Source organism: Sciurus vulgaris (assembly GCF_902686455.1).
Source record: "Sciurus vulgaris genome assembly, chromosome: 18".
Lineage (NCBI taxonomy): Eukaryota > Metazoa > Chordata > Mammalia > Rodentia > Sciuridae > Sciurus > Sciurus vulgaris.
Window position 1 is genome coordinate 27329146 of NC_136479.1, and position 22716 is coordinate 27351861.

The following is a 22716-nucleotide window of genomic DNA, read 5'->3' on the forward strand; positions in this document are numbered from 1 at the left end:
TGTGGCCAATTGTTGTAAAAATAGGAGGATATAGAATAGAAGAGTTGGTAAGGGGTACAGAATAGGGTTACGTCTTTACTATCCCCTGTAGTTCACGCGCGTCTCCTCCATTAACTTGGTGAGAAATCGCCAACACCATTAGCAGGAGAAGCCTTCTCTTCTTCCTGTTTTTGGGTCTCTGTTGAGGTCTTGACCAATCTCTCCAGCACCCAAAATCATGATTGTGCGTCGTGGGGGAAAACACAAACAGACCCTCGGGTCCTGATTAACACCGGATCCGGGCCTTTCCATTGTCCCGATAGAATGTCCTTCCAGAGCACTGGAGGTAGATGTTTTTTATTAGGCTCTGAATGACGGTCAGCAGCCGATCAGCCCTCAGAATCGAGATTTAAAAAATTTAAGATGAACAAGGCAACAGATAATTTGTCTTTTGGGGATCTGTATGATGTCCCTATTCCCCCTTTTGTTTATAAAGCATGTTTTAAAGCGTTAAATGGCATGCTCAACAATGCTTTGTCCAGTAGGATTATAGGGAATTCCTGCGACATGTTGAATACCAAAGGTGGAACAAAATTGTTTAAAGGCCTGGGACGTATATCCAGGACCATGATCTGTTTTAATTTGTTTGGGAACCCCCAGGATGGAGAAAGAATGTAAACAGTGTGTTATTACATCTTTGGTTTTCTTCTCCAGTATGAGCAGAGGCCATAATAAATCCTGAAAAGGTATCAATAGACACATGAATGAATTGTAGTTTTCCAAATTCTGAATAATGAGTTACATCCATTTGCCAAATATGATTGGGCTGAAGCCCTTTTGGATTTACTCCTAACGAGGGGTTAGGAAGAAGTGTAGCACATTTAGCACAAGACTTGACTATGTCCCGAGCTGTTGCCTTAGTAATTTTACAGCCTGTACATAGAGTGGAAGCATTTACATGAAATTTGGAATGAAAAGTTTTTGCATTTTCAAGCGTATTAAAGGTGTGTGGGTCTCTGGTGGCCGTGTCCGTTAAATCATTGTGTAAACTTAGAGGACCTGGAAGGCCAGTATGAGCCCGAAAGTGCCCAATAAAAAAAGGATCTTTTCTGTCCCAGGTAAGTTTTTGTAAATATTTAGTAATAGTGGAGGTGAGGGAAATCAGACCAGTTAATTCTAAATTTTGAACAGCATTAACAATGTATTTGCTATCAAAGAATAGGTTAAAAGGCTCATGGTGGGTTTTGAATACTTCTATAGCTACTAATAGTTCTGTTTGTTGTGCAGATCAAGTATTAAACAGCAATGTTTCTGTAACATTATCTATAGTAATAGCACCCGTACCATATTTTGATCCATCAGTAAATTAAAGGGTAGCTCCTATAATAGGTTATTTTTGGGTGACTTTAGGGAAAATTATAGGATGTTGACTCCAAAATTGGAGAAGAGGATCAGATGGCAAAATGATTGTCAAACACAGCAGAAGTACTAGTAAAGACTATAGCCCATGAATTTGAATTATTAATAAGATATTGTATCTGATCAGTAGTATATGGAATAATGATTGTTGAGGGATGTGATCCAAAGGTGGAAAGGGATACTTTTAACGCCTTAAGGATTAATTCTGCCACAGATTCAGTAAACAAGGATAAGACCTTGTTAGGGGCATAATTCATGTGAACCCATAGAATAGGACCCTTTTGCCAAAACACTCCTATGGGTAACTTATTTGTGGCCAAGACAATGAATGATAAAGGCTTAGCTAGGTCAATACGATCAAGATGAACCTTTTCCATAGCTGTTTCAACAAGCTTGAGAGCTATTCAAGCCTTAGGGGTAAGCACCCACTTAGAAAGGGGGTCAGAATCACCTTTAAGAATATCAAACAGGGGGCTCAAACTTGAGGTGGGTAAAAGAAGGTAAGGTGTAATCCAATTAATATCACCCAAAAGTTTTTGAAAATCATTTAAAGTTCTAAGTTTGTCCACCCAAACGGTAATTTTTATGGGTTTAACCATAGTTGCATTTATGATAGATCCCAGGAAGTTTTTTGGTGTCTATCATTTGTACTTTATCAATGGCAATATGTAAGCCCCATCTTTCCAGTGACTTTATTAAGGAATTATAACATTGCTCTAAGACAGATTTTTCCTTATGAGCTAGCAAAATATCATCCATATAATGATAGATTAAAAGTTGAGGGTTTGCTAGGCGTATGGGTTCAATAGCCTTGCCTACATATATTTGACACATAGTGGGGCTATTGGCCATGCCCTGTGGGAGGACTATCCATTCATATCTTTTATTAGGAGAGCTATTATTAAGTGAGGGCACAGTAAATGTGAACCTTTCGGTGTCTGAGGGATGTAACCGAATGGAAAAGAAGCAATCTTTTATGTCAATTACAATGGAGGGCCAATTAACTGGGATAGTCGATAAGGTAGGTAATCCTAATTGACTAGGTCCCATGGGCTCCATTATAAAATTTACTGCTCTTAGGTCATGTAATAGCCTCCATTTTCCTGATTTCTTTTTTATTATGAATATTGGTGTGTTGAAAGGAGAGGTGGATGGTTTGATGTGTCCGGCCTCTAGTTGTTCTTTAACCAATTGCTGGGCCGCTTCTAATTTGTCTTTTGAGAGGGGCCACTGAGGGACCCAGACAGGTTTATCAGATTTCCATGTTATTTTAATTGCTTCAGTGGCCCCTAATGAAAATCCAATCCCTTTTTATCTTGTTTTGGAGTAACTAAAATGGGTGAAGTAGGTCCTTGACTATTTTTCCCAAGACCTTTTCCCCATATGTGTCCTTGAGCTAACATCATTTGATTAGCTTTTAGATTACTGTATGGGATCTCAGATGTGAGATGTAAATCCATCTGTTCCATGATATCTCTCCCCCACAAGTTTACCGGGAGATGTTCAAGGACGTAAGGTTGGACAGTACCATTATAACTTTCCTTCATTCTACCATTTTAATATGGCTGCACTCTTGTTAGGATTGGAAGCTATATCCAATCCCCTTAAAGTCTGATCTGCCTGTTGAAGTGGCCAGGCTTTGGGCCATTCTGTAATTTTGATAATACTTTTGTCAGGCCCAGTATCTAATAAGCCCTCAAAACTTTTGCCTTCTATCACTAACTTTGTCATAGGTCTATCTTTTAAATCCAATGTTAACATGACCATATTTTGGCCAGTAGAACCTAATCCTTTATTTCCCCTAATAATATTCTTTGATGGATATTGATCATGACAGCTGGGTAAGACCAACAATTGTGCCAAGCGATCACCCTGAGCTGTTATTGCTATATCTCTTGGTGAAGAAGCAAGGATTTTTATTTCTCCTGTAAAATCAGGGTCTATAACTCCAGGGACAATATTTAATCCTTTTAAAGCAGAAGAACTCCTCCCCAGAACTAGTCCCACTGTTCCTTTAGGTAATGGGCTGACAACCGAAGTTGGTATTGGTTGTACTCCCATCTCTGGAGTTAATACTGCTCTGGGCAGAGGCACAGAGGTCCAATCCTGCGCTTCCTCTTATTTGTCTAATTGGGGAGTCAAGGGGTAATGGGTCTGAGGCATGGACTGGATAGCCCCGTATATTTGTGGGCCCCAAGGCTGGGGGCCCTGATTCCCGTTTTTTGGAGGTAAAGGGTTACCATCTTTGTCTCTAGTTGATTTACAGTCACTTGCCCAATGTTGCCCTTTTTTACATTGAGGACATAGTTTTGGCACAGAACCTTGGGGGCAGTCCTTTTTCATGTGTCCAAATTGTTTACATTGATAACACTGTTGGCCTGGGCGGGCGCTGGCATTACCTCTAAGACCCTGTGCAAGCGCTGCAGCCATCACCTGACCTTGAATAAAAGTCTCATTAATATCCCTACAAGCCTTTAAGTAGGCTCTAAGGTCTTTGTTTTTCCAAGGTCTTATTGCTTCTTTACACCATTTATTTGCTTGCTCATATGCAAGCTGTTTGACTAAAGGCATAGCCTGGTCCATATCTCCAAATATACGTCCTGCTGTTTGAATCAATCTGTCTACAAAATCAGCATAGGGTTCACTATGACCTTGAATAACTTCAGATAACTGTCCTTGAAGATTGCCAGCACCTGAAAGCATTTTCCAAGCTTTAGTGGCAGCAGCACTAATTTGTTGATATACACCAGGGTGGAAATTAATCTGATTACCTTGCCCTTCATATGGTCCTTGGCCTGTCAGCATGTTTAGATTCCATTGAGGATTGCCTGCAACTGCATTACGTCGGGCAGTATCAGAGCATAACTCCTGGTTAGCCACCTTCCACATGAGATATTGTCCCCCAGATAAACATGCCTTTGCTAAATTACCCCAATCAGTCGGAGTAAGATTTTGACTTGCAGCATTCTCTAATAAAGAAATGGTAAATGCAGCTTGTACTCCAAAGGACATAACTGCCTCTTTTAACTATTTTACTAATTTTATATCTAATATTTGATGATATCTCTGATTGTTTTGATCTTCAAATACCGGGAATATTGGGAACACTGATCGAGATTCTACATCAGCCCACTGTCTGGGAGCCGCCCCTGTGCTGCAAGTACATGCACCCCTATAACTTGGAAAAGGTGGTGATCTGGATTATATGCCAGAGGGCGTGGCGCAGTAGGGGTTAAATGCCACTGAGAGAATTTCTTTTCTAGCTCTGTCTCAGATAGCTCCCGTTCTTCAGAGTCACATCCCTGTTCTGAGTCTGAACATCTACTTTCTCTTTCAGAAGCTTAATTGTCCTTTTACAGTTTTCTTTTCCCCTTCTCTTAACTGTTCTTGAAATTTTGGTTTTTTGGAAATCAGACAGGAACGAACTAATGTCCATATTGCTACAACAACAACAAACAGAAACCAAACAAGAAAAGGTAACACAAATAACACCCTACACATATTCATTTACTACAGGACGTCCTTTGCTGTCTCTTAGGACAGCCTTCCGTCACGTTCCCTCTCTAGGGGAACCTTCCATTAAACCTTAAGGCCACCGTTTCCTCAAATAGGGAAACCTGCTAGTTGACTGCTAGTTGACTGTGCTAGTGAAAAATTTTCTCCTTTATTACTTACCTGGGTGCTCACCGTTCCCTGTACAGGCCACCACTTGCCACTTGCCGCCGACCAGCAGGACAAACGACACGTACACTTCAGAAGTTCATGAAGCAGCTTCCGCTTTATTCGGATAACACCCTCAATATATAAGCAGTCTCATGCATAAGCAATTGTAATCAGACATGTCTATCTAATCCTATTAAAGGTCAAGCGATCACAAGCTCAAGCATACATGTAAGATATATCTGTCCATGTGCTAAGTGGCTGAACTAATTATCATACAGCCAATGGTAAACGCTTCCTGTTTTTCTCAAGGTGCATTCAGCATGCCCTTTGGCTCTCTGCCAGTCGCCAACTTGGATGCGTGTGGCATAACCCTGGGCCCTGGGTCTCGCCTGCCACAGGGGACCCTCTGAACCAAGCTGCAGTCCTGCTGTGTGGCAGCCCCTCACTCAGCACTGGGGTCCAAGAGAAGGAGAATTCCAAGGAAGCTCTGCCCACCTTCTCCCTGGCAGGCTCACCACACCTGAGTCTTCGCCTTTCACCTTCAATTGTGCTCTGGTGAGTCAAGGTCCCTGCACCTTGATAAGTTCTCCATTGTGATCCACACAACAGTGAAACCCTTGAAGAAAAGAATGAGTGCCAAAGTGGATTTTTGCCACTTCTGCCCAACATGGATTCACAGGGTCCAGAATTACTGTCCACCTCTAAAGCAAAAATAAGAAATATCTTTAGAAATTTAGATCCCTTATAGAGGCCAGACCAGAGAGAGTACAGCTCACTGACCAGATAGGGAGTCTCTAAGCCACAGAGCCAGAGGGCAGCTTAGGCAAGGCAGTAGTGTCACTGATCAGAAAAGACAGAGTTGGTACCTAAAGAGACATGGCAGCTAGAGGTCACAGTGCAGATAACCAGACTGAAGCAAAGGTGCACAGGCTCCCAGGTTTGGGCTGTGGGAGGTGGAAGGTAAGAACTGGGTGGGGTCGAGGCAGCTTCCAGCTCTGCCCCTCTATACCCCATGGCTTCCTGGACATTCCAAATATGGTTTCTATCCCCTACCAGATAAATGTCACCTGGAGGGTTGGTCTGTCACGATTGACACTTTTACTCCCTCAACAAGGATTCGCTACTTGAGAGGGTGGGAGTGGAGCCCTGACTTTTAACTTCTTTGTCCTGATTGCACCTGGTAGAAGAAATGATAGCATTATAATGTTGTTCTCTTGCATTTCAGTAAAAACAAAAATTCCAACTACCTTAATGTCAGTTAGAAGGAGGAATAGGACCCACAGGACACATATAGCCTACCTGAGAGGAGAAAGCAAGGCCACATCACATCCCTCAGAGAGACTGGTGCTGCAGCTGTATCTGATGGCTTTGCCTCTTTCTTCCTCTACCTATACCAGTATCTTATGGTCTTCTGCCTCTGGATTCCCAAGAGAGATGCTCAATTCAGGTCTGTCTACACAGACAGATCCACTACAAAGTGCTCCCTGCTGGTCCTTCTTATAAGAGTCTCCTGTACACCAGTGGCTTTCTATGCATTCCTAAAGCCCTTCCAAATTAGGCTCCAAACACCATTTATGCCTCCTTATCAATCCTGTTGCTCATCACTTTGTAGTACAAAACTGGAGTCTTCCTATGGAATTAACCCCTCTCTACAACCTCTCCACCATCAAATTCTTTATCACTTATCATTTGTCTTCCTTTCACTGTTCTTTCCAAGTGTCCTCCCTTCCCTCTATCTTATTTCCTGTGGAACTGGCTTCATACATTTCTATCTGAAATAAATTACCTATCCTTAAAGTGGCCCCCAAATACCTGAAACCTACCTGGGCAGCATGGCACACATTTTTACTCCCAGCTTCTCAGGAGGTTCTGGTGGGAGGATCTCTGGAGATTAGGAGTGGACACCAGGCTGTGCAACAGCACAACCCTGTCTGTAAAACAAAACAAAACACCACAGTCTGTGCTGTGTTCCCAGGTCAGTCAGCCTCTGCATCCTGGCAGTGCTGGAGGACCATAAAAGATGGCATACTGGATTAAACTTTCTCATCTCGCCTTTCCCTTGCCCTAATCCCATTGGAATGAACACCAAGAGAAGGCAAGGTCTTATTAAAGTACCTGTACATGCCTATAATACTCAGCTGAATTCTTTTCATCTTGCAAGTGTTTGTTACAGCATTGAGTCTACGAGGTGGTCGTTATGGCACTGGGCTATAGATCAAGTTTCATTTGTGCATTCATTCCTTTATTCAATAAAATGTTATAAAGTGCCTTCTCACTGTCAGCGAATAAGAACCTTGGGAAAGAGATCAAAGAATGGCTTGTTGAAGTAGTGCTCAATGTGAACCAAGCCCTCTATTAGCTGGTGGGAGAGGGATGGATAGAAAAATAAACCAGGGAGAGGAGAAGCCGCGCAGCAAGCTGTTTGGACTCAGAGCGATGCTTCTGAACACCGGGGCCTGCCCTGAGGAGTAGGAGGAGGAGGAACATGGCCACCTGGATTCGGAGTGACTATACCAGAGCTGCAGGCGGTTGCCAGAGGAGAAGCGGTGCGGCGAGCTGTTTGGACTCAGACCACTTCTGAACACCGGGGCCTCCCGGAGGAGTAGGAAGAGGAGGAGGAGGAGCGCAGCAGGTCGTTTGGACTCGCAGTGACTGCATTAGAGCTCCAGGCGGCTGCTCAGAGGAGGAGGCGATTGGTGAGTTGTTTGGCCTTAAAGCGACCGCTCCTGATCACAGGGGGGTTGCCTGGAGGAGAAGCGCGGTGGGTCGCTTGGTCTCGAGTGGCCGCACCAGAGCTCCGGGCGGTTGCCCAGAGGACGTGTGCAGCGGGTCACGTGGATTCAGAGCCACTCAGAGCGACCGCTCCTGAACACCCGAGGAGGAGGAGGAGGAGGAGGAACAGGGAGGGTCATTTTGACTCGGAGTGATTGATTGCCCAGGGCTACGGGTGGTTGGTGGGAGGAGGCACACAGTGAGTTGCTTGGAGTCCTAGTGACCGCACCGGAATACTGGGCGGCTGTCTGGAGGAAGAGGTGTGTGGCGGGTCTCTGGGACTCAGAGCGATTGTACAGGGCCCCAGGTGGCTGCTCAGAGGAGAGGCCACATAGCCAGGCGATTAGGTGCACAGCAGGGTCCCAGGATCTAGGAGGCTTCTTGGTGGAAAAGCCCCACAGAGACACGCTTAGGGGCGCAGCGAAGGTTCCAGGACTGCGGGCAGATTCTCTGAGGAGGGGCAGCCTAAGGAGATTCATCTGCAAAGGGTGAGGCTCCCAGGCCCAGGAGGTAGGGCCAGGCCCCTGGGAACTTTGCAGAGGAAGGAAGCCCAGCCCAGGCGGTAGATGTAAATTAAGGGGAACCTCTAGGAGGGAACTGACCAACGAGACCTCCCCACCGGGTGAGTCTTCCCTGCCGGGTGAGGTTTCCCCACAAGGACGGTAAAACCAGAGACACAGGCCCAAACAGGCCTTGCCTCAGCCCGCAGTCTAGGTCCCCTTTGGATGACCATTGGTCAACAAGTGGAGGCACCTCTGCCCACTTGCAGGGAATATACCCCACCTGAAGGCCACCACGCCTAGAGAGGCAGCTTCCTTGTGGAGCACCACATTATCAACTTCCTCTAAGACTTCAGCCTACTGAAGGCTAAGAGGGGATATATATAGAAATCTTCAGGGACATTGTAAGTCAATAGAGGAAACCTACAATATCTCAGCAGTCCACTGATACCTGAACAGTATGAGAAAACAAGGAAAGAAAATGCTGCAAACAAATCTAGATGTTACATCAATAAAACCCAATGACAGCATGGCAGAAGAAATGACAGAAAAGGAGTTCAGAATGTACATAATTAAAATGATCAGGGAAGCAAACGATGAGATGAAAGAGCAAATGCAGGCACTGAATGATGAGATGAAAGAGCAAATGCAGGCATTGAATGATCGCACCAATCGACAGTTAAAAGAGCAAATACAGGAAGCAAAAGATCATTTCAATAAAGAGTTAGAGATAATGAAAAAAAAACCAAACAGAAATCCTTGACATGAAGGAAACAATAAACCAAATTAAGAACTCCTTAGAAAGCATATCCAATAGGATAGAACACCTGGAAGACAGAACCTCAGACATTGAAGACAAAATATTTAACCTTGAAAACAAAGTTGAACAAACAGAGAAGATGGTAAGAAATCATGAACAGAATCTACAAGAACTATGGGATATCATGAAAAGGCCAAACTTAAGAATTATTGGCATTGAGGAAGGCTTAGAGAAACAAACCAAAGGAATGAACAATCTATTCAATGAAATAATATCAGAAAATTTCCCAAATCTGAAGAATGAAATGGAAAATCAAGTTCAAGAGGCTTATAGGACTCCAAATACACAAAATTACAACAGACCCACACCAAGGCACATTATAATGAAAATACCTAACATACAAAATAAAGACAGAATTTTAAAGGCTGTGAGAGAAAAGAACAAAATTACATTCAGGGGGAAACCAATACGGATATCAGCAGATTTTTCAATCAAGACCCTAAAAGCTAGAAGGGCCTGGAACAACATTTTTCAAGCCCTGAAAGAAAATGGATGCCAACCAAGAATCTTATACCCAGCAAAACTTACCTTCAAATTTGACGATGAAATAAAATCCTTCCATGATAAACAAAAGCTAAAAGAATTTACAGAAAGAAAGCCAGCATTACAGAACATTCTCAGCAAAATATTCCATGAGGAAGAGATGAAAAACAAAGCGGCAAATCAGCAAAGGGAGGAATTATCCTAAAGGAATTGTCAAATAAAGGAGGAACTAAGTTGTGTCAAATAAATAAATAAATAAAATTTAAAAAATGAACCAAATGACCGGGAAACCAAATCATATCTCAATAATAACCCTGAACGTTAATGGCCTGAATTCATCAATCAAAAGACACAGACTGGCAGATTGGATTAAAAAGAAAGATCCAACAATATGTTGCCTACAAGAGACTCACCTCATAGAAAAAGATACCCATAGACTAAAGGTGAAAGGATGGGGAAAAACATACCATGCACATGGACTCAGCAAAAAAGCTGGAGTATCCATCCTCATTTCAGACAATGTGGACTTCAAGCCAAAGTTAGTCAGAAGGGATAAAGAAGGACATTACATACTGCTTAAGGGAAGCATAAATCAGAAAGATATAACAATCATAAACATCTATGCCCCAAACAGTGGCTCATCCATGTACGTCAAAAAACTCCTTCTCAATTTCAGATACCAAATAGACCATGTCACAGTAATACTAGGTGATTTTAACACACCTCTCTCACCACTGGACAGATCTTCCAGACAAAAATTGAACAAAGAAACCATAGATCTCAATAACACAATCAATAATTTAGACTTGATGGACATTTATAGAATATACCATCCAACCAAGAGCGAATACACTTTCTTCTCAGCAGCACATGGATCTTTCTCTAAAATAGACCATATATTATGCCATAAAGCTAATGTTAGCAAATACAAGAAGATAGAGACACTACCATGTATTCTATCAGATCATAATGGATTGAAGTTAGAAATAAATGAAAGAGTAAAATACAGAAACTATTCCAACATCTGGAGATTAAACAATATGCTATTATATGATGAATGGATAACAGAAGATATTAGGAAGGAAATTAAAAAATTCTTAGAGGTAAATGAGAACAAAGAAACATCATATCAAAATCTCTGGGACACTATGAAAGCAGTACTTAGAGGGAAATTTATTTCATGGAGCGCATTTAATAAAAGAAGTAAAACTCAACAAATAAACGACCTAACACTACAGCTCAAAGCCCTAGAAAAAGAAGAACAGACCAGCACCAAAAGTAGTAGAAGACAGGAAATAGTTAAACTCAGAGCTGAAATCAATGAAATTGAAACAAAAGAAACAATAGAAAAAATTGACAAAATAAATAGTTGGTTCTTCGAAAAAATAAACAAAATTGATAAACCTTTAGTCACACTAACAAAGACGAGAGAAAACCCAAATCACTAAAATTCGGAATGAACAAGGAAATATCACAACAGACAGGACTGAAATACAAAACATAATTAGAAGCTATTTTGCATATCTATACTCCAACAAAATAGAAAATTTCAAGGACATCAACAGGTTTCTAGAGACATATGAATTGCCTAAACAGAACGAGGAGGACATACACAATTTAAATAAATCAATTTCAAGTACTGAAATTGAAGAAGTCATCAAAAGCCTACCAACAAAGAAAAGTCCGGGACCAGATGGGTTCTCAGCCGAGTTCTACAAAACCTTTAAAGAAGAGCTCATTCCAGTACTTCTCAAAGTATTCCATAAAATAGAAGAGGAGGGAACCCTCCCAAACTCATTCTATGAAGCCAATATCACACTGATACCTAAACCAGACAGAGACTCATCAAGGAAAGAAAATTTCAGACCAATATCCTTAATGAACATCGACGCAAAAATTCTCAACAAAATTTTAGCAAATCGCATACAAAAACATATTAAAAAGATAGTGCACCATGATCAAGTGGGTTTCATCCCAGGGATGCAAGGTTGGTTCAACATCAGGAAATCAATAAATGTAATTCACCATATCAATAGACTTAAAGTCAAGAATCACATGATTATTTCAATAGATGCAGAAAAAGCATTTGATAAAATACAGCACCCCTTCATGCTCAAAACACTAGAAAAAATAGGGATAGTGGGAACATTCCTTAACATTGTAAAGGCCATTTATGCTAAGCCCATGGCTAATATCATTCTAAATGGTGAAAAACTGAAAGCATTCCCCCTAAAAACTGGAACAAGGCAGGGATGCCCTCTTTCACCACTTCTGTTCAACATCGTTCTTGAGACTCTGGCCAGAGCAATTAGACAAACCAAAGAAATTAAAGGGATACGAATTGGAAAAGAAGAACTCAAACTATCCCTGTTCACTGATGACATGATTATATATTTAGAGGAACCTGGAAATTCCACCAGAAAACTCTTAGAACTCATAAGTGAATTTAGTAAAGTAGCAGGTTACAAGATCAATGCCCATAAATCCAACGCATTTTTATACATAAGTGATAAATCTTCAGAAAGAGAAATTAGGAAAACTACCCCATTCACAATAGCCTCAAAAAAAAAATAAAATACTTGGGAATCAATCTCACAAAAGAGGTGAAAGACCTCTACAATGAGAACTATACAACACTAAAGAAAGAAATTAAAGAACACCTTAGAAGATGGAAAGATCTTCCATGTTCTTGGATAGGAAGAATTAATATTGTCAAAATGGCCATACTACCTAAAGTGCTATACAAATTCAATGCAATTCCAATTAAAATCCCAATGACGTACCTTACAGAAATGGAGCAAGCAATTATGAAATTCATCTGGAAGAATAAGAAACCCAGAATAGCTAAAGCAATCCTTAGCAGGAAGAGTGAAACAGGGGGTATTGCATTACCAGATCTTCAACTCTACTACAAACAATAGTAACAAAAACGGCATGGTATTGGTACCAAAATAGAAAGGTAGATCAATGGTACAGAATAGAGGACACGGACACAAACCCAAATAAATACAATTTTCTCATACTAGACAAAGGTGCCAAAAATATGCAATGGAGAAAAGATAGCCTCTTCAACAAATGGTGCTGGGAGAATTGGAAATCCATATGCAACGGAATGAAACTAAACCCATATCTCTCACCATGCACGAAACTCAACTCAAAATGGATTAAGGACCTCGGAATCAGACCAGAGACCCTGCAGATTATAGAAGAAAAAGTAGGTCCAAATCTTCACCTTGTTGGTCTAGGATCAGACTTCCTTAATAGGAATCCCATAGCACAAGAAATAAAAGCTAGAATCAATCACTGGGATAGATTCAAACTAAAAAGCTTTCTCTCAGCAAAGGAAACTATCAGCAATGCGAAGAAAGAGCCTACAGAGTGGGAGAATATCTTTGCCAATCATACTTCAGATAGAGCACTAATCTCCAGAATCTATAAAGAACTCAAAAAACTCTACTCCAAGAATTCAAATAATCCAGTCGACAAATGGGCTAAGGAAATGAATAGACACTTCACAGAAGATCTACAAGCAATCAACAAACATATGGAAAAATGTTCAACATCTCTAGTAATTAGAGAAATGCAAATCAAAACCACCCTAAGATTCCATCTCACCCCAATTAGAATGGCGATTATCAAGAACACGAGCAACAACAGGTGTTGGCGAGGATGTGGGGAGAAAGGTACACTCATACATTGCTGGTGGGGCTGCAAATTAGTGCAGCCACTCTGGAAAGCAGTGTGGAGATTCCTTAGAAAACTTGGAATGGAACCACCATTTGACCCAGCTATCCCACTCCTTGGCCTATACCCAAAGGATTTAAAATCAGCATACTACAGAGATACAGCCACATCAATGTTCATAGCTGCTCAATTCACAATAGCCAGACTGTGGAACCAACCTAGATGCCCTTCAATTGATGAGTGGATAAAGAAACTGTGGTATATATATATATACAATGGAATATTACTCAGCCATAAAGAATGATAAAATTATGGCATTTGCAGGCAAATGGATGAAATTGGAGAATATTATGCTAAGTGAGATAAGCCAATCTCAAAAAGCCAAAGGACGAATGATATCGCTAATAAGTGGATGATGACACATAATGGGGGGAGGGAAGGGTTAGTGTTAGGGTTAGAGTTAGGGTGAGGGAGGGGGGCAAGTATGGAGGAAGGAAGCACTGTATAGAGGGAAAAGAGGGGTGAGAGGGGTAGGGGGAAGGGAAAAAATAACAGAATGAATCAAACAACATTACTCTATGTAAATTTATGATTACACAAATGGTATGCCTTTTCGCTATGTACAAACAGAACAACATGTATCCCATTTGTTTACAATAAAAAAAATAAAATTAAATTAAAATAAAAATAAAAATAAAAATAAATAAAATTTTGATTAAACTACTTTGGGAAATAAAGCATGAAATGTAAAATGGCAAAAAAAAGAAAAAGAAACCAGGGTCAGGTCCTGACCCCCCATGGGGACTCAGGTGTGAGCACATAGAAAAAGCCAAAGGGAAGGGAATGAGGATGGAGATGGAGAAAGTGAATCAACTACACTGGTGAGGGGGGCGAGGAGCAGCCTCAGGTGCTCCAGAGGGTTTGTCTTTAGCATCAGGGTCTGAGAGGTGGCCTTCAGAAGGTGTCTATCCAGCAGAGTCCTCTGGACCAAGGAATAATTCTGGATAGCACACTTTTCCCTCCCAAGTTTGTGGGCAAGTAAGTTTGTCTGAACCATAGCAGTTAAAAAATACTACCTTCAGGCGAGTGGGCCATTGTGGGTGCTGCTGCCGACCTGTGGGTGCCTGGGCCAAGGCCACATGTAATGGTCAAGCCCAGAAATGCCTTATGTGGATCATCAGAATCGCATCTGTGGTTTTCAAGGCATTAAAGAAAATGAAAACAGTGGGAAATTTCTTCAAAGGCACTTCATACTGGATACCAGAGAAGATAGTTTTGTATGGTACACAGATAACCCACAGAACTCCCCGCTGGATTATTATGTGTTGGAGCCATTAAACTTACGTACATTTCAAAGGTTAGCGATGTAACTAAGCTAAGGCCAAAGATTGAGTTCTGTTTTGTTATGAATACAGGAATGAGGAAATACTTCCTACAAGCCAATGATCAGCAAGATCTAGTAGAATGGGTAAATGTGTTGAACAAAGCTATAAAAATCACAGTACCAAAGCAATCAGACTCACAGCCTAATTCAGATAATCCAAATCACCAGGGTGACTGTGGGCAGAAGCAAGTGTCTTACAGAACTGATATTGCTGGTGGTGTACCCATCATCACTCCAACTCACAAAGAAGAAGTAAATGAATGTGGCAAGAGTGTTGGCAGAAATAATTTGAAACAATCGCAAAGCCATCTTCCTTGGTTTACTCCAAAAGCACCTCCTGACAGTGCGGTTATCAAAGCTGGATATTGTGTAAAACAAGGAGCAGTGATGAAAAACTGGAAGAGAAGATATTTTCAACTGGATGAAAACACAACAGGTTACCTTAAATCTGAACTAGAAAAGGAACCTCTCCAAGTAAAACCACTGAAAGAGGTTCATAAAGTTCAAGAGTGTAAGCAAAATGATATAATGATGAGGGACAACCTATTTGAAATTGTAACAACGTCTCGAACTTTCTATGTGCAGGCTGATAGCCCATAAGAGATGCACAGCTGGATTGAAGCAGTGTCTGGCACCCCTGTAGCACAGCGGGGACCTGGCAGATCAGCATCTTCTGAGCATTCCCACTGTCCTTCAGAGTCCAGACACTGTCCGTCCTGCCAGTGCCACAACAGCAGCCGCCTCACTTTCCACAGCCTCTCCCAGCAACTCTGGTCTCAAGATTTACCATAGAGAAGCGAGGATTTTATGAATCTCTTGCCAAGGTCAGGCCAAGGAACTTCAAGGTCCAGACTGTCTCTACAAGAGAACCAGATTCCAAAATGACTGAATAAACTCTGCTAAAACCTCAAAGTAAAAATGGCCCTCAGGAGAAAGATGGTGACCCATGGACTTGGATGATGCAAGCCTTCCAGTCAGCGATGTGTAAGATGGAAGCATGCAGGGCCTGCCACCATCCACCCTGGGTTCCTCATGTGGCTTCTAGCCAAAGATGATAAAGGGGGAGGTGGGTTTTAATGTGTATATTTACTGCCTCTTAGATGTACTCTTTGAAAGCTGTAAACCAAGAATCTAGGGAGCGGCCAAACAAAATGTCATTTTTTTCAGAAAGAAAAAAACTTGATTGTCTTTGTATCAACTATCTGAAGCTTTGTATATTCTCATTTAGGTGGTAAAAATGTGTGTGTGTACACATAATGGGGGTGGGAGGGGGCAAGAATGGAGGAAGGAGGGACTGTATGGAGGGAAAAGAGGGGTGGGAGGAGTGGGGGGGAGGAAAAAATAACAGAATGAATCAAACACCATTACCCTCTGTAAATGTACGATTACACAAATGGTATGCCTCTACTTCAAGTACAGAGAAACAAGATGCATCCCATTTGTTTACAATAAAAGTAAATTTTAAAAAATGTGTGTGTTTTTTCCTAGTGGTTTTTGACAGTTTAAATGTTAAACAACTTAAAAACATTAAAAATGCTTATTAATGATTTTGGTCATTTAAAAAATGCTACTATGACTTCCTATTAAATATTGATATTTAAACATAAAAAAAAAGAGAAATACTACTTCAGTAGAACACTGGTACAGGATAGAAGAGACATACCACATTGTACTAGACAAAGGTGCCAAAAGCATACAATGGAGAAAAGACAGCCTCTTCAACAAATCATTCTGGGAAAACTGGAAATCCATATGCAGTAAAATGAAATTAAACCTCTATCTCTCACCCTGTACAAAACTCAACTCAAAATGGATCAAGGATCTAGGAATTAGACCTGAGACCCTTCACCAAATAGAAGAAAAAGTAGGCCCGAATCTCCATCACGTTGGCTTAGGACAGACTTCCTTAACAAGACCCTCATAGTGCAAGAAATAAAAGTAAGAATCAATAAATGAGATAGATTCAAACTAAAAAGCTTTTTCTCAGCACAGAAAACAATCAATAATATGACAAGAGAGCCTACAGAGTGGGAGAAAAATCTTTTCCACACACACGTCAGACAGAGCACTCATTTCCAAAGTTTATAAAGAACTTAAAAAACTTTACACCCAGGGCTGGGGAGATAGCTCAGTTGGTAGAGTGCTTGCCTTGTAAGCACAAGGCCCTGGGTTTGATCCCCAGCACCCAAAAAACAAAACAAAACAAAAAAAAGTTACACTCAAAATACAAAGAACCCAATCAATAAATGGGTGAAATGGGCAGACACTTCACAGAAGATATACAGGTGATCAACAATCATATGAAAAAGTGCTCATCATCCCTGGTAATTAGAAAAATGCAAATTAAAACCACCCTAAGATTTCATCTAACTCCAATTAGAATGGCTATTATCAAGAACACAAGGAATAATAAGTGTTGGTATGGATGTGGGGAAAAAGGCACATTCATACATTGCTGGTGGAGTTGCTAATTGGTGAAGCCACTCTGGAAAGCAGTATGGAGATTCCTCAAAAAACTTGGAATGGACCCACCATTTGACTCAACTATCCCACTCCTTGGCCTATACCCAAAGGACTTAAAATCAGCACACTACAGTAATGCAACCACATCAATGTTCATAGGCGCTCAATTTACAATTGCTAGATTGTGGAACCAACCTAGATGCCCTGCAATTGATGAATGGATAAGAAACTGGTGTGTATACACACACACACACACACACACACACACACACACACAAATGGAATATTACTCAGCCATAAAGAATAATAAAATTATGGCATTGGCTGGTAAATGGATGAAGTTGGAGAATATCATGCTAAGTGAAATAGGCCAAATCCAAAAAACCAAGGGCAAATGATTTTTCTGATAAGTGCTTGACGATACATAACGAGGGGTGGTGGCAGGGGGTGGGGGGGAGAAACGATGGTGTAGAGGAAAATGGGGTGAGAGGGGCTGGGGGATGGAAAGATAGTAGAATGAGACAGGAAGTATTACCTTATGTGTATGTATGATAACATGAATGGTGTGAATCTACATAGTGTACAACCATAGAAATGAAAAGTTGTACTCCATTTGTGTACAATGAATCAAAATGCAGTCTGTAAAAATAAAAATTTAGATTAAAAAAAAAAACTACCTTCAGGGCAGCTTCTTACACAGCATACAGTTGAGTTACACACTTGAACAGAGGATGAAGCAAAGATTTTATTTAAACCATATGGAAGCAGGCAATTTAGGAGCAGGCATTATGGGGACAAATTAGAGGACAGGCCAGGGATCAGACACCTGGTCTCCTGGTTAATGATGTCACTATATTAGTGATGTTTGTCACACAGTTAGCTCAGATGTAGAGCAATTTGCAAAAAGCACAGCGTGAGTTAAGTTCAAGGCCCCATTCTCCAGGTGTGTTCCACTGGATCAGCATTATCACCTCTAAGTCCTTGCTATAAAGCAGATCTCTGGGCCTCACTCCGGACATATGAAATGTTTTTTGAAGTAAGGGTTAGTAAAGTCTGAGGATCAAAACTGAAAATGACAGTTCGGTGCTGATGTCAAGAATGAAGGATCAAGCTGAGCATGGTGGCACATGCCTAAAATCCCAGCAGCTCGGGAGGCTGAGAGGAGGATCATGAGTTCAAAGCCAGCCTCAGCAACTTAGTGAGGCAACTCAGTGAGACCCTGTCTCTAAATAAAATACGTGGCTTAGTGGTTGAGCACCCCTGGATTCAATCCCCACTACAAAAACAAACAAACAAAAAAGAAAGAAAAAAAGAATGAAGGGTCAGAGATAAGGATGGGTTTGTATGTTGGTCTAATCTCTTGTAAGGACTGATTCAGGGTGGAACTCATCTTCACATCTAGTGTGTCCATGAAGTCTAATAGCACCTCTTCTTCCTTTCAGACCACTGGATGAGACTTATTTTCAGCAAAAGTTGAAGGAGACACTGGGAGTCTGGAGGAAGGGAAAGAAAAGCCTCCTTTACAGATAATCCAGAAGAAGCCAGAATCTTCTAGAAGGATCTGCATAGTTACCATGTTATACTTGTGACACCTAGGGCTAGATACACTATTCATTTAGGGAAAATGAGGAACCAGGGTTCTTTCTGGTTCCATTTTTCCCTAGTTACCACCTAAATTTTAGAGTTTTGAATAAAAATTATCTCAGAAGTAAATGATCATGGTTCTTTATTTTATACATTTAGTTTTCATAGTCTAGGACTTTTTGAATGGACCTGTAGGGATCTGGGATGGAATTACTTTTAAATATGATAGTCATAGAGAGTTTTACTACATATCATAAATTTTGTTGCTTTATTTTGAACATGGTGGCCTAATAATTATTAATATATTCATTTGAAATATTCTGAGATACTTACTATTTTGAAATCTTGCTGTTCCTAATTAGTTTTCTCATGTGTGTTATAACTGATACATGTATATAAATATTTTCCCTTATAAGAGAGATTTAATATTTTTATCTATTTTACGTATATATCTATTACTTTCAGAGCTCAGTGGTAGCACTCCCAAATCTTTATATGGAATTTTCATTTGATGTTTAGTATTCATTATTGAGATGTTGACATTGAGCTGCTTTTCTTTAATGTGTCTGACCTGTTGTCATGTTCAACTGGATGTGTATTTTAACAAAGTACATGTGCTACATGCTTTTGAAGAGCACAGCACAGTGCATCTGTGGAGAAACTTTTTAATAAACATCCTCTCAACTTCATGATGCATGTGATCATATCAGTCTGGACTGCTTCTTTGCTGTCAAATGCCACTGATTTTTTTATCAGAGTTCTGATTACTTGACCCAATTCTTTCCTTGAAAAAGAATCCTCAATTTGTTTTTGATGTAGGAAAACAACAGAAGAGAGGGCAGACCTTAAGCAAGAGACTAGAAGCAGGAAACAGGGAGAACCTTGAGGGACACAAGCCATTTCAGAGACATGACCCTCAGGGCTTTCAGAAGCACATTACCAGCTGGAATGCAAGCAAGAAGCTTATTCCCCTTTTTAGGGATGAAGAAATACTTCCATTACCAGTTTGCTCAAGGAAATGCTGTACAGAAGGAAAGTTCTCCACTCTTGGCAACATTGCTAAATTCAACCTTCTTTTCATTATGTATTATTAACTTCCTATTTGCATTGCTTCACATGGAACCCAGCTAGACCAGCTACTCTACCACTGAGCACAACTGCAGCCCCATCATTTTTAAAAATCTATACAATGAAGCTAACGGTGTCTGTGAACATTGTCAAGTAAATGTGCTAGTAAATGATAATGCACGCAGGATAATACCACTCCACACTGTAACATAAAAGTACACTCTCACAAAAACACCTAAATAATGAAACCATTTATAGAAAGGGTGCTTCTACTTCAGAACAGTGTTTAGAAGAAAATTAAAATGTAAAATAATATGAACAAGAAAACTGACAGGGACATGCTCTTAAGATAGGACAAAAAACAAACCCCACAGAGTGCAGTGGGTTTTTGTTAGAGAATATCTGTATGGTTGGGCAAGTCAGGGAGCTTTTCTGTCATTTGCTTTCCTTGTTAGACCTTAAGAGACCCACAGTTGTAGGTCCTAAGCCACTGATGATTGTTGTCAGTGTCTCCAAACTCAGCACCTGCTCCTGCACACCTGGATGGGTGGGTCAAATCTCTGATCCTCTCTAGTACTTCCTTGAACCAACAGCACACCTACACTCAGTGTCTGATGCGGGTGTGTCAGATACTGTGAAAACATCTGTCTTTGTCCAAAAGCTGGAATAGGGATTAACATGGAATGAGCTGGCTGGGAACCAAGATGGGGTGACAGATCAAGGTGAGGAATGGGCATGAAAATCAGGATCTAGCAGGATGGTTTTTGGATGTGTGCTCTCATCTGGGAGGGAAGACTGAGGGGTCACCTAAGGAGTAAGCTAGAGACCAGGTGAACTTGAGGGCACCAGAGCAGACTCATCCTTTAACTCCAGTTCTCCCTTGTTGCTGTGTGACTGGGGCAGCTTTGTAAACCCAGTTTTATTTTCAAACAAAAGAGGACTAACTTTGAAATCAAGCTCCATCTCTCTCCCAGCCTCCCTCCAAACAAGGTCTAACAGAGTTAGGATGACACAGGAGAGAGATTTACAAAGACAACCTCCATGACTACAGAGCAAGCAAAGAGGGTGAATTTGCAACTGAGGGACGATGAATGCATAATAGCTGTATATTTACATCCATACATCAGCACATCCAGAACTTCATTCCTTCTTTGATAATATTCCTTCACATGGATAAAACACATTTACACACATTCACCCACCAATAGACACTAGTGTGTTTTCCCCTCTTTGACAATGGTGAATCACGCAGCTGTGAACATGTGTGTATAGTTCTTTGTTGGTGGACCTGCTTTCCGTTCTTTGGGTATGTACACTGAAGTAGATTGCTGGATCACAGAGGGAGTCTGTGTTTAGCTGGGAAAAGAGCCAATAAACTGTCTTCCACCATTTTACATTCCCACCAGTCAGGTGAAAGGAGTTGCAGCTTCTCCACATCCTTGCCAACATTTGGTATCTTCCATCTCCTTTGCCTTCACCATCCATCATAGTTGTGATGTGCTTTCTCAAGGTGGTTTTGGTTTGCATCCTGCATCAATTTTGTCTCCTCTTTGCAAAGAGATTGTCCACTCTGACATACCAAATCAATTCATGATTGTTCAACAAATGGGCTAAGGATATGAACAGACACTTCACAGAAGAAGATCTACAAGCAATCAACAGATATATGAAAAAATGTTCAACATCTCTAGTAATAAGAGAAATGCAAATCAAAACTACCCTAAGATTCCATCTCACCCCAATTAGAATGGCGATTATCAAGAACACAAGCAACAATAGGTGTTGGCGAGGATGTGGGGAAAAAGGTACACTCACACATTGCTGGTGGGGTTGCAAATTAGTGCAGCCACTCTGGAAAGTAGTGTGGAGATTCCTTAGAAAGCCTGGAATGGAACCACCATTTGACCCAGCTATCCCACTCCTCGGCCTATACCCAAAGGACTTAAAATCAGCATACTACAGAGATACAGCCACATCAATATTCATTGCTGCTCAATTCACCATCGCCAGATTGTGGAACCAACTTAGATGTCCTTCAGTTGATGAATGGATAAAGAAACTGTGGCATATATACACAATGGAATATTACTCCACCATAAAGAATGATAAAATTATGGCATTTGCAGGCAAATGAATGAAATTGGAGAATATTGTGTTAAGTGAGATAAGCCAATCTCAAAAATCCAAAAGACGAATGATCTCACTGATAAGCGGATGATGACACATAATGGGGGGTGGGAGGGGAGCAAGAATGGAGGAAGGAAGGACTGTATAGAGGGAAAAGAGAGGTGGGGGGGAGGAAAAAATAACGAAATGACTCAAACATCATTACTCTATGTAAATGTATGAATATGCAAATAGTACTGTTACTCCATGTACAAACAGAAACAACATGTATCCCATTTGTTTACAATAAAAATATATTTTAAAAAAATTTCATGATTGTTTGTACGTTAACTTTGATGAACAACTTCATTTTTCTGAGATATAATCCATTTTCCAAACAAGTTGGTAAATAGTCCCTTTTGGTCACAGGCTTGAACCCAATCTTGTAACATACTATACACCCCTCTGCACAGTTCTGTTGTTAAGATATGAATGGACTGGCACTTACTTTTGTGGTATTTTGTAGCACTTAAGTTTTATTTCTTTCTCTTACCTACAATTGTCACACTATTTCCATTCATGTCTCTACATTTGGCTGGTAGTACTTATATTTCATACGATTTTCCATACACTTTGCCAGATTCACTCCAAAAGAACTCACTGGTTAGACCATAATACTGTAGTTTGTAAATCTTGAACAAAACTAATATTTGCCCAACTGATCTCAAATAGATGAACAAAATGGATCTAAGTTTCCAAACTTGTTATCCAGAAGATTCTAAATTTGGATT

At 40.7% G+C, this 22716-nt stretch overlaps 1 protein-coding gene and 2 pseudogenes across 3 annotated transcripts in view; 2 read left to right on the plus strand and 1 right to left on the minus strand.

Annotated features, from left to right (window-relative positions):
* LOC306649989 (guanine nucleotide-binding protein subunit alpha-12-like) overlaps nt 1-22716 on the minus strand; it is a 350618-nt pseudogene that overhangs the window by 322849 nt on the left and 5053 nt on the right. The window lies entirely within an intron of this gene.
* Nucleotides 1-22716, plus strand: part of LOC306649987 (speedy protein E4A-like) — a 132571-nt gene that overhangs the window by 100554 nt on the left and 9301 nt on the right. The window lies entirely within an intron of this gene.
* Nucleotides 14090-15960, plus strand: LOC306649985 (pleckstrin homology domain-containing family A member 1-like; annotated as a pseudogene). The gene has a single exon. The product of its transcript is annotated as a pleckstrin homology domain-containing family A member 1-like (transcript).